Source organism: Octodon degus, unplaced genomic scaffold (genome assembly GCF_000260255.1).
Source record: "Octodon degus isolate 3935 unplaced genomic scaffold, OctDeg1.0 scaffold00105, whole genome shotgun sequence".
Lineage (NCBI taxonomy): Eukaryota > Metazoa > Chordata > Mammalia > Rodentia > Octodontidae > Octodon > Octodon degus.
Genome location: NW_004524681.1, coordinates 8,341,379 through 8,351,936, shown reverse-complemented (window position 1 = coordinate 8,351,936; position 10,558 = coordinate 8,341,379).

The window sequence follows — 10,558 nt, the reverse complement described above, 5'->3', positions numbered from 1 at the left end:
CCTCACCTAAAGTATAATATACTATGAGCTTGTACAGCTCCTCTTCTTTAGAGGATCCTGACAGGCAGACAACAGTGTCAGTTGTCACCAAGCTCATTTGATTTATATCTTATGTGCTGGTAAAGACCCATGCCAGTGGTGACAGTTCCAAACATTTGGGACAAGAACCACAATATGCCTAACCATTTGAATCTTCCGGAGTATGGCTTTTGGATTCAGTGAAATATACTCTAATTTGGGTAAAATGTTTGCCCTTCCACTATCTCTTTATGAAATTGATTTCAAGAACAAGGGAATAGATAAACATCATCCTATTCAAAGGTCTTTGGGAACTATTCATTGATATCTTTCCTCTCTTTGTCAATGTAAATGCCTCCCTCCCTCCCTCTTCCTTATCTTTTTCAAAGTGTAGTGTGGAGTTTGTTGAGACCCCCCTCAAGGACTTTGAGGATTTTATGGAGGGTTCTGCAGGAAACTTACAGGATAGAAAGGTGCTGATGCTTGTTTTCACGTTTTGGTTTCCCTCTTGTCCTCTTTCCCTTACTCTTCCTTCTTATATTATTTATTGCCTTCTTCCTTTCTCTCTTTTTGCAAATATTTATTGAGCTTCCACTGTGTTCTTGGTTTTTGCTAAATCCCAAGATATAACAATAAACAGGATACATAATCCCCTTACTTCCATCACTTTATGCTGCAGTGCAATTTGATAGATATTAAATGACAATCATTGACAAATGCCAATGTGGTAAGTGTTACACAGAAAAGAAAATAGGATTTCCTTGAGATAATGAAATAAGCCACCCTGTGCTAGGGGACGAGGAAGTCAGGAATTGAGCCTTTATGCTGCTCATGCCCTTTGGGTGTGTACATTGTTTTCACCAAATTAACATCCCTGCTAGCTCAGGCTGGCTTTCTCTCCTTTGATGAGGACACACAATGAGTGAGAAAGCCACCCTGTGCTTTCCAACTGAAGCATGAAAAGGGAAAGGAGGAAAAAAAAAGAGAGATCTACCACTTCTTCGTTTGTCCTGCTGGTTTTAGCGGGTCAATGGGTGACTTGGCAGTTATTAGAAATGTACCGAACAAAAAGATCTAGAAAGAACTAATTTTGTCACTTGCACAAATTTCATTTTAAACTGCTGTTTCAGGCTCTCTGAGGTTCCATGGTGACAATGTTACAGAATTGGAACGTAATTTTTTTTAAAAATATTTTTATTGAGAAAAAAATAGCAATGAGAGAGCTTCACAACCGATTGTTAGTACATTTTCAATAATTAATACATTGCATATTGTTGTCTTAGTGGTTATTCACTGTACAAGATGCAGACCTGATATCTTGTCTCAAATGCTATTAGAACAAACCTCTCTATTCATTGAATTAGGAGAATGGAGCTGTATATCTATCTTGACTATTTTGAGTATACAGACACAAAATGGTCTTCATTTGTATCCTCCCTTTTTGGTTATTTTGTCAGAGAAGGGCATTTCACTGTCACTTAAATACTGTAGGTGCAAGAATTCAGCAAAATATCCCAATATAGTCCAATGATTCATAATAGCCACATTATTATGATAAGCTATAAAAGGCTCAAGTCAGCAATGTCGGACACTGACAGTCTTATGGAATGTAATCTTGAGATTAAGAAAAAAAGGAAGAGGAGAGGAGAGGAGGAGAAGTAAGGGACGAGGACTAGAGAGGAGGGGAGAAGAAAGAAGGGGAGGGGAGGGAGAGGAGGGGAGCAGATAAGAGGAGACCGGCTTGACTCGAAACAGCTCTAGCATATCGACACTTGTCATGCCGAAGGTGCTATGTCTGTTTGAAGTGATCCACCGAGGCAGGTTTCTGCATCACAATTTGGTGGGTGTAGCGTGCTCATAGCCCCTGGGTGGCTTGTCTGAGAGTTCGTTTGTCACCTCGACAATTCTCTCCATCCACGTTGGCTTCCGTCCCCCGCATGGAGAGCGCATGGCCTCAGTCATCTAAACGTACTCACAGCATCTGCAGTCCAATAATTTATTCATGGGTTGAAATCACTAATCCCAGTTTGGGGTGGAGAAATGTTTACTCGGTCACTCACATTCTGTGAAGCCAAAGCATAGGAGGCGGGCTTACCAGCGGCTGTCCTTTCCCTGACGACTTCAGGAGTTGTGTGTTGTAAGCCATTTTATCAAAAAGCCATGGGTAGCGGTCTGGGAGGACGCATTGGGAATTTGCTAATGGACAGCAAGTACCTGCTCTGACACATTAATTCCCTTCCCTGTCAGCCTGCATCATTGTAGAGCACGCGTGATGGGAAGCAAGGGCCCGCCGCACTAGGGCACCTGCTGCTTCTCCATCTGCCCGGCGCAGGAGCGCCTCTGATTGCCCATTTTTCAGCCTAATGGCTTATTCCTTCTCTCTTTGTAAAGTTTTTACATTTTTTATTGTGATTTTAATAGCCATTAAAAAAATGTCCTCATCTCTGCTGGGATGTTGATAAAAAGAATCACATTAATAATATTCTAAACCAGGCCCAAATTGAGACGGCTCCGAGGGCTGCGTTTCCCTGTTTAGTCTGATAAAGTTGTCATGGCGATAATGTCTCCTGAGGAGGAGAGAGCGCCACGGCAGGGCTGGCCAACGGGAGGAGACGCTCAGGTGGCAGCAAACTAGCCAAGAGCGAACTTGCGCGGTGTGCTGGGCGCGTTTGGGTTTCGCTTTTGTTTCCTGCTTGGGCTTTTCTTTCATACCGTTTTTCTTTTTTGGCTATGGTGAGCTCAGTTATTGGAAATAATGTGAAGATTCACATCTCTCTCTCTCCCTCCCTCCCTCTTTCCCTCTCCTTCCCTCTCTCATTTTACTTAAAGATTTATATAGTTAAAATCTCCTGGAGCAGATACTGGCAATATGCCCAAACTGGCCTGTGGATTCTGTCTGAGGCTGTGTTGATTTGGCTGGATTAGTCAAAGCAGCAGATCATTACTATATATTGAACACCTGTCAAAAATGGCACCCACAATTATCAAACACATTCTCCTGCATGAAGATTTAGATTTAAGCACTTGAGAACAACTTCTTACAAATCTAAACAAACAGCACCATCTATTCTTACGCAAAGCAAGAAACAAGATGAGAACGCTCTTTAAATAATGAAAGATGAAAATGACAGACATGCTGTATGTGGGTAATTTGCGAGCCGATGGTTATTGTTTGCCGAAGGGTCAGCCAGAGCCAACCCAGTTCTAAGTCTCAGGCCGGTGGTAGAACGATTGAGTATTTTATGAGGAAAACAGAAGGTCGAATGTTAACTGAAATCTAATTTTCTTTGTTAACAGTGTGACAAATTATCCATAAGACAGAACGTCTTCCTATCCATATGTTTATATTTTTCATTAAATTTATTGGTGAATGGGGAATAGCCAGACCCTAGAATGCGTGGTAAGAAAATACCATAGGTTGTAGAAATGAGAAGCAAAGCAGCATGGGAGTTTCTGGGAAAAAATACCAGAAAATACTTACATTTGTAGTTACATGTAAAAGAGCAAAAAGTCACATCTATTAACCAAACGCTAGGGAGACAGTCCTGTGACTCTGAGCTGCCTAAACCGTGTTCTCATAAAGATGAATATGGTACCAACCGCTATTAGCAGAGGCCTAAAAACAAGTTGGACAAGAATAGCCAGCCTCCCTCCTTCGCTCGGACATATGGCCTCTGTCTATAGACTCTTAGTCGGACTATCCAAAAAAGGTGCTAAAATGACCAAAAAGGATGGAGAAAACTTAACACAAGGAAAAGGCTTAATTCTTTATCAGCAAGTGATTAAGCTTTAGGTGCTTAGTTTTTCGACACTGGACTAGGTACTGCAAGAAGCGAGAAGAAATACAATATTCTCCTGCCTGTAAGGAGCTGACAGTTAAGTAGACCAAGGCCGTATGTACACCTACGTGATGTCGCCGACTAGACAACAAGGCAGGCAGGTAGAAGGGCTGCGTGGGTTGCACCTGTGGGGAGCTAACTCCACGTTGCGTGGACTAGGGCCTGTGTTAGTGAACTGTCACACCCATCTCATCAGCGCAAGCAGCGTCTGTCCCTGGCTGGACATAGTCAGGCACAAGTAAGCCGAACTGTACCAAGTGGAAAGCCAAAGGCTAAGAAGAGGACATGACCAAAGTCCCTTAAAAAAGAACGGAATGGGTGGTACAATTTTCTTTCTCAAATGGAAAAATGGAGATACAGGAAGTCTTCCTTCTATAATTCATTCACATCCTTCCCAAATTAAAAAAAAATGGGAAGGAGTAGAAGGGAGGCTGGAAAGGAGAAAAGAAGGAGTAAATTTCTGTTTTCTACATAAAACTATTTGGATGGAAGTGGCTGCTCTAAGTGGCGTGGATTTATTGTGTTGCAAGTCTCAATACAACAGCAGGATTTGCATAAATTCACAGATGGCAGATCCATATGCATTAGTGAGATAATCCCAGGTCAAGGGTGGTGGAGTCTGGGGTAAAGGCACTGTTGTGAGAGTAAAAAGCTTTAAGGTTGAGTATGTCGTCTTCAAGAATTACTTCATGTATCTTTGGGAAAATTGTTTTATCTCATTTTTCTTTTTATAAAAGATGACACAGTATCTCTTCTACAGGATGCTTAGGGGTAAACTGGACAAGGACATCCATGCCAAGCAAAGGGGCAATAGATGTAAGACTGACTTCTGTAGTGGCAAACAACCTCTGAGACTGCTCTTATGGAGAATAACTTGACCTTCTCTCGAACCAACCCCACTTCCCCTGCCTTTTCAGTCCCACCTTCCCATTTATAAACAATGCTCATGGTGAGAAGTGGAGGGTATGCAGAAAGGACACCAAGGTGGTCACTATCACTGATCACAGTGCAACGGGTCCTTCCCCTCTGCCGACCCTGGGACCTAGGCAGTGACTCCGGCATGCTGCTCACATGCAGGACTCAGACATGCAGTGCATGTCCCAAGGAAACCTGGGTAGGTTAGCAAGGTCATACAAGCCATTTACTTTTATCCTAGTTTTTAAAGGCAACTTGCCTATGTATAGTCTTTTGACAGGGTTATAGATTATATCGCAATTTTTAAAATTGTGAGGTACAGACAGGGACTAGAATGATTTGACGGACACAGACAGCCCTGAGCCCACAGCAGCACGCTGATGAGTGCTGCTAGCCTGACGGGCTGTCTCTGGTGTGTGACAGGGCTCAGAAGGCAAGGACACAGGCTCACCTAGCTCCCAGGGGAGCAGTGCAGGGAGGAGGCTGAGGTGCTTCTAGCTAGGTACAGGGTCATCCAGGAAGAGCAGATGCCTCTATGCCATTCATTTTCTAAAAAACAATGCTGGGGTCCCCTGTCCTTTTGGGTACTCTTATAAGTAAAGTAGAAGAGAGGGAAAGAGAAACTTGTCCCCTAATAACCCATGTGTTCTAGTGGTGCCTAGCAGTGTGTGAATGTGGTGTATATGGACCCAGGTGCAGTATCCTTGGCCGTCACTTGCTTGGGCCCCAAATGCATTATTCAGCCAACAAATGCTCCAGTAAATTACTGAATCAAAAGTCAAATACAGATCCCTAAAGGGGTTTTGACAGCAATTCATTTCATTTTCCTTGTTTCCCTTTTGAGTGCTATGGATGGAATATGGGGCCTTCATAGTGAGCTACATTCCCAGAACCCTTTTACTTTTTATTTTGTGACAGTCTTCCCAAGTTTCTAAGTTGTCCAGGCTGGGTTTAAACTTGAGATCCTCTTGTCACAGCCTCCCAGAGTGCTGGGATTAGAAGCTTGCGCCACCATGCCCAGCTTTATTTATTCCTTTTGCTTCATACACTTGCAGCTTCATTATGCACCTCTCTCTAAAGTACAAGGTCCAGTAAGAGTTGGGTACCGGTAGCTCACTGCACCTCCCAGGTAAGGGCGCTTTCTGGTAGAGTTCCTCCCTGGTAAGGTTCTTTAGCCTCCTTGGCCATAATTGAAGTCTATGATGAGATATCAGTGAATTTGGGGAAAACATTTTTAGTTCTCTCTGGTAATTAAGATAACGTTTAAGAGACTCAGCAAATGTTTTGAATCTCCTCATCCAGGGGTACCTGAGCGAGTTTCTACCAGTGTCTTGGGAAGAGGGCCTATCCGTGCAGCACTGTTCTTTGTGTATTGTCCTGTGGCTCCCTCCCTAGATGAGTCAAGGCTGAGCTCTTTCTGCATGTCTTCATTCTGTGGCTGGTAAGTAGAGCGAATGGTTTGCAACTGACTTTAACCAGGAACTGAACAGCATCTTACAGGGAAAGTCATGAATCTCCAATACCCAGTGGGTGTAGAAATAATCACTCTACAGCATAAAAAGCAGGCACCTATAGGTTAGCTGGGCTGAGAGGTGTAAATAGATGGAAGGAATTGAACGCTGAGAGCTTGACAGCCAAAATAAGGTGCAAAAAGTACTTTTAAAAGAGATGAAAATAAAATTGACACTTTAAATGGAAAGCAGGAAGTCTAAAAGCTCCAGAGGAAAATCCCAAGGAGGGAAAAGCCAGTTAAATGTGGGTTGGTGTAAGCAGTAATCACAAAGAGAGGGGAGATTGGCTGGTCCTGGAAAGAGATAGGAGGAGGAGAGCGGGGAGGACCGGGGCTGAGGGGAAACAGCCCAGCTATTTTCAGAAATGGGAAGAATTTGCACAAAGGAGCACAGTGTGATTTTAGGTGAGAGAAAGGGGTGAGCAAAGTGGTCCCAGTGGGCGGAGCTCATGGAGGACGGGAAGGAAGGAAGGACTAGGTGGCGGGAAGAGAGGCTTATGGTCACACTTGCCAAGTAGCCTCCTTGTGGGGCTTGAGATGCAGAGAAGCTCAGGGGTGACATTTCCTGGGCTTGAGAACCATTAGGCTCACCCTGCAAGAGGCAGGGACAGCAACACAGCTGTTCGATGGGTGCCACCAGGGTGGCTCACTATGCCAAGTGACTCATGAAGTCATTTCTTGTCCTTCTGAACATTTTTGGTGGTTAATGACTTTGTTCCCTAAATAATAGCTTTGACAATGTCATACAGCATGTCTATAAAATGAACTAAAATAATATTTTGCTTTTAAACTATAAAATCAGCATGTGACACAAAAATATACATTATGAAAAACCTCCCATTTAGCTTTAGCTCTTCAAAGATTTGAAAAAATATTTTGGCATAAATTCTTCAGCCTTTCTTATTTCTGTATTTTAAAGTTTTCGGCATAGCTGTTACATTGCGCTGTCTCACTTTCATTAAGTATTGATTATTTGTAAAATTTTGTATATATTATTATATGAAAAAATGCTCCACATCACTAGTCATCCGCGAAAAGCAAATTAAAACAACATTGAGGTATCATCTCACCCCAGAAAGAATGGCTATCATAAAGAAATCACCCAGCAACAAATGTTGGAGAGGCTGTGGGGAAAAGGGAACCCTTCTCCACTGCTGGTGGGAATGTAGACTGGTGCAACCGTTATGGAAATCAGTGTGGAGACTCCTTAGAAAACTAGGACTGGAAATCCTATTCAAGCCAGCTATCCCCCTACTGGGAATTTTCCTGGAGGAACTGAAAACATCATATCATAGGGATATATGTGTACCTATGTTTATAGCAGCACAATTTGTGATAGCCAAATCCTGAAAATAACCAAGATGCCCATCACCTGAGGAAGGAATGAAAAAGATGTGGTATTTTTATACAATGGAGTATTACTCAGCTATAAAGAATACTCAACTCGAAGCCTTTATATATAAATGGATGCCACTTGAAGATATACTCATAAGTGAAATAAACCAGACCCACATGTGTAAGTATCATATAGACTACCTAGTGCAAGAACTCAAGAGATGAAATAAAAATAGAAAGGTATAACACAATTAAAATTTAAGGGAGAACTTGAGGATCAGACAACAAAGAGAGGGCAAGGAGAAGAGCTAGGAAACATGACCGGGGCAAAGCCAAAGGTTCTAATGGGTAGGAATAATCTAAATCTGTATAGCCATGATTAGACTGCTGGATCACCTGGAAGATACCTGCTCTTTGCCTGGACACAGCCTTTCACTTATGACCTCCAGAGTAACTCCATCCCACTCTTCATGCCCACTGTTCCCTGGCTTTAAAAATAGATTGAATACAAAGCTCATATTTTTATGTATTTTTTGTGTGTGCAGATGTATTACTAATTGTATTGTTTCACACGAATAATTTGAATTTTTCTTTTTCCTTGCATGAATTGAGGTTTATATTTCCCATATCCATCCTTTCCTGCTACCTTAGATATTTTTGCATGAGTACTTAACGTAACCTAACTGTAATTATTATTTTCATCCCTTTTTAAATTTATTTAGTACAGAGTATTACTACACAGCTCGGACTCCTAGTGATCCTCCTGTCTCAGACTCCCCAGCTCTGGGATGACAGGTGGGTGCCACCACGCCAGTCTCAGCGGCCTGCTCAGTGTACCTGGGCAGTGTGGAGCCAGCGTGGCCTGTGGTGCTGGGGTCGAATCCTGGTCTGTGCACTTGCCTACTCAGGCTTAATCCTCTGAGCCAGCTTGCCGGCCCTTTCTCTTTGTCTTTTGAAGTTTTGCAGTTTTACTGAGATTTATACCTGAATGAGAATTCATTTTTGTTTGCCTTTTTAGGATTATTTGGACTTCTCAAATCTGAGGATCTGTGATTAAAAGTTCTGGGAACTTTTGATCATTATCTCCACAACCATTACTCCTATTGTACTGTCTTTAAAATGTACAGCTGAAATTCCAACTAGACACATATTACAACTTCTTGCCTTGTGTAGTAGAGCCTGTCTTCAGTGTTTCTTAATTCTTCTTCCAATTTTCTCCTTTTAGTATTATCTTTCTCCCTGTAGAGTTCATTCAAAATTGTATTCCATTTCGCTGATCTTTTTTTCCCAGTCATATCCAATCAGTTAGCTTATCCTTTGAACGTTTTATTTCAGTGATTATATTTTCATTTCTGGAAATTTCAATTTGGTTATTTCCAAATCCTTTTTATGTTGTTTTGCTTGGCAGCTCCACACACTGTACAGGGATAGTTGGCTGTTGGTGTCAGTTTCTTGAACTTCCTTAGTAGGAATCGCCAGGAATTCGTGTGATGTTGAGTCTCTCCTGAGAAGAGTACCCTTCACTTCTGAAATTGGCCAGGACCTTTCCAACCTCCAGCGCAAATAACTTCTATTTCTCAGCTTGAGGTATTTCTGACCATAAATTGGCATGAAAATGGGCCTGTACTTACACACTTAAGGGAAACTTATCCTCTATCTTCCTGCTTTGTATAGCTTTTATTTTATTCTTCCTTTCTTAGCTTGTTAGGCAAGCACACTGAGATTTAGGCACACTGAGAGGACAGCGTAGACTTTTTGTTTCAAGTTCAATATTGGGCTCTCCCATTAGATTTTCTTCATGAGGCTCACGGAGGACTGAATTTCTGTCTCTAAGCCAGGGTGACCTGGAACTGTTAGATCACTAGCTTGGGGTCACCAGTGCCCACCCGATACAGCCACAGCAAAGGCTGGTCTACTTGCTCAGTTTCTAAAGTGACTGCCACTGTTACTGTTTTTTCTTGGCAACTGGATGCTTTAAAATAAAACAAGAGTATTTAGCCAATTTATTTAATGCAGTGGGAAGGTTACTGAGATGTAATGCACCACACTGCCAGGATCAGACATCAAAACAGAGCTCAAGGGTTTTTTAAAAAAATAATTCAGAATTATATCAATAATTTCACGTAGTATTTGTGAGTACTACAGTAGCAAGTGAATGTACTTAATCATTCCTTCAGGGTTCATATTTAAAGTTAACTCCAGTTTTAAAATATTACTTAATTTAAAAGTACCATTATGAACACTCTTACATAATGGTTTTTTTTTTTTTTTTGTATTTTAGGTAAGGGTCTACAGGGTTTTCAGGGTCTCACTACTTGATTGAACTCGTGTGATCTGCCTGTTTACAGCCTCCCAAGTGCTGGTATTAGAGGCACTTGCCACCACACCCAGTCTCAATTGTTCTCATTGCTCCCCAGGGGCGGGGCCAACATGGCAGACCCCGGGGATCAAGCCTCCAGCCCCTGAGCCTGCTTGCAGATGCTTTAATCTGCTGAGCTATTTGACCAATCCTCAAGTTTTTATATGCTCACAGTCACTTTCATAGGATATAGTGCCAGTATAACAGAGGTGCATGTTTTTAAAGTTGTTAGTATACTTCAAAAATTGCTTTTTGAAAGCATTTTATCTATTTACACTCTCCTCAATAAAAAATGAAAGTGTTTTATGGCCCCATCAATATTTGGTGTCATTGTAAACATTTTATATTTGCCAAGGGGATTTTCTTTCAAAGAAAAAGTGTCTCTTTTTTTTTTTTTGCCTTAAAACCTCTTTATGATAGAAATTTTAAAGTTTAAACAAAGCATAATGAAGCACACCAGTAATCCCAGTGCTCTGGGAGGCTGAGGCAGGAGGATTACAAGTTTCAGCCCAGCCTGGACAATTTAGGATATCCTGTACCAAATTCAGTGTTAAAATAATGGTGGTGGTGGTGGTGGTGGTG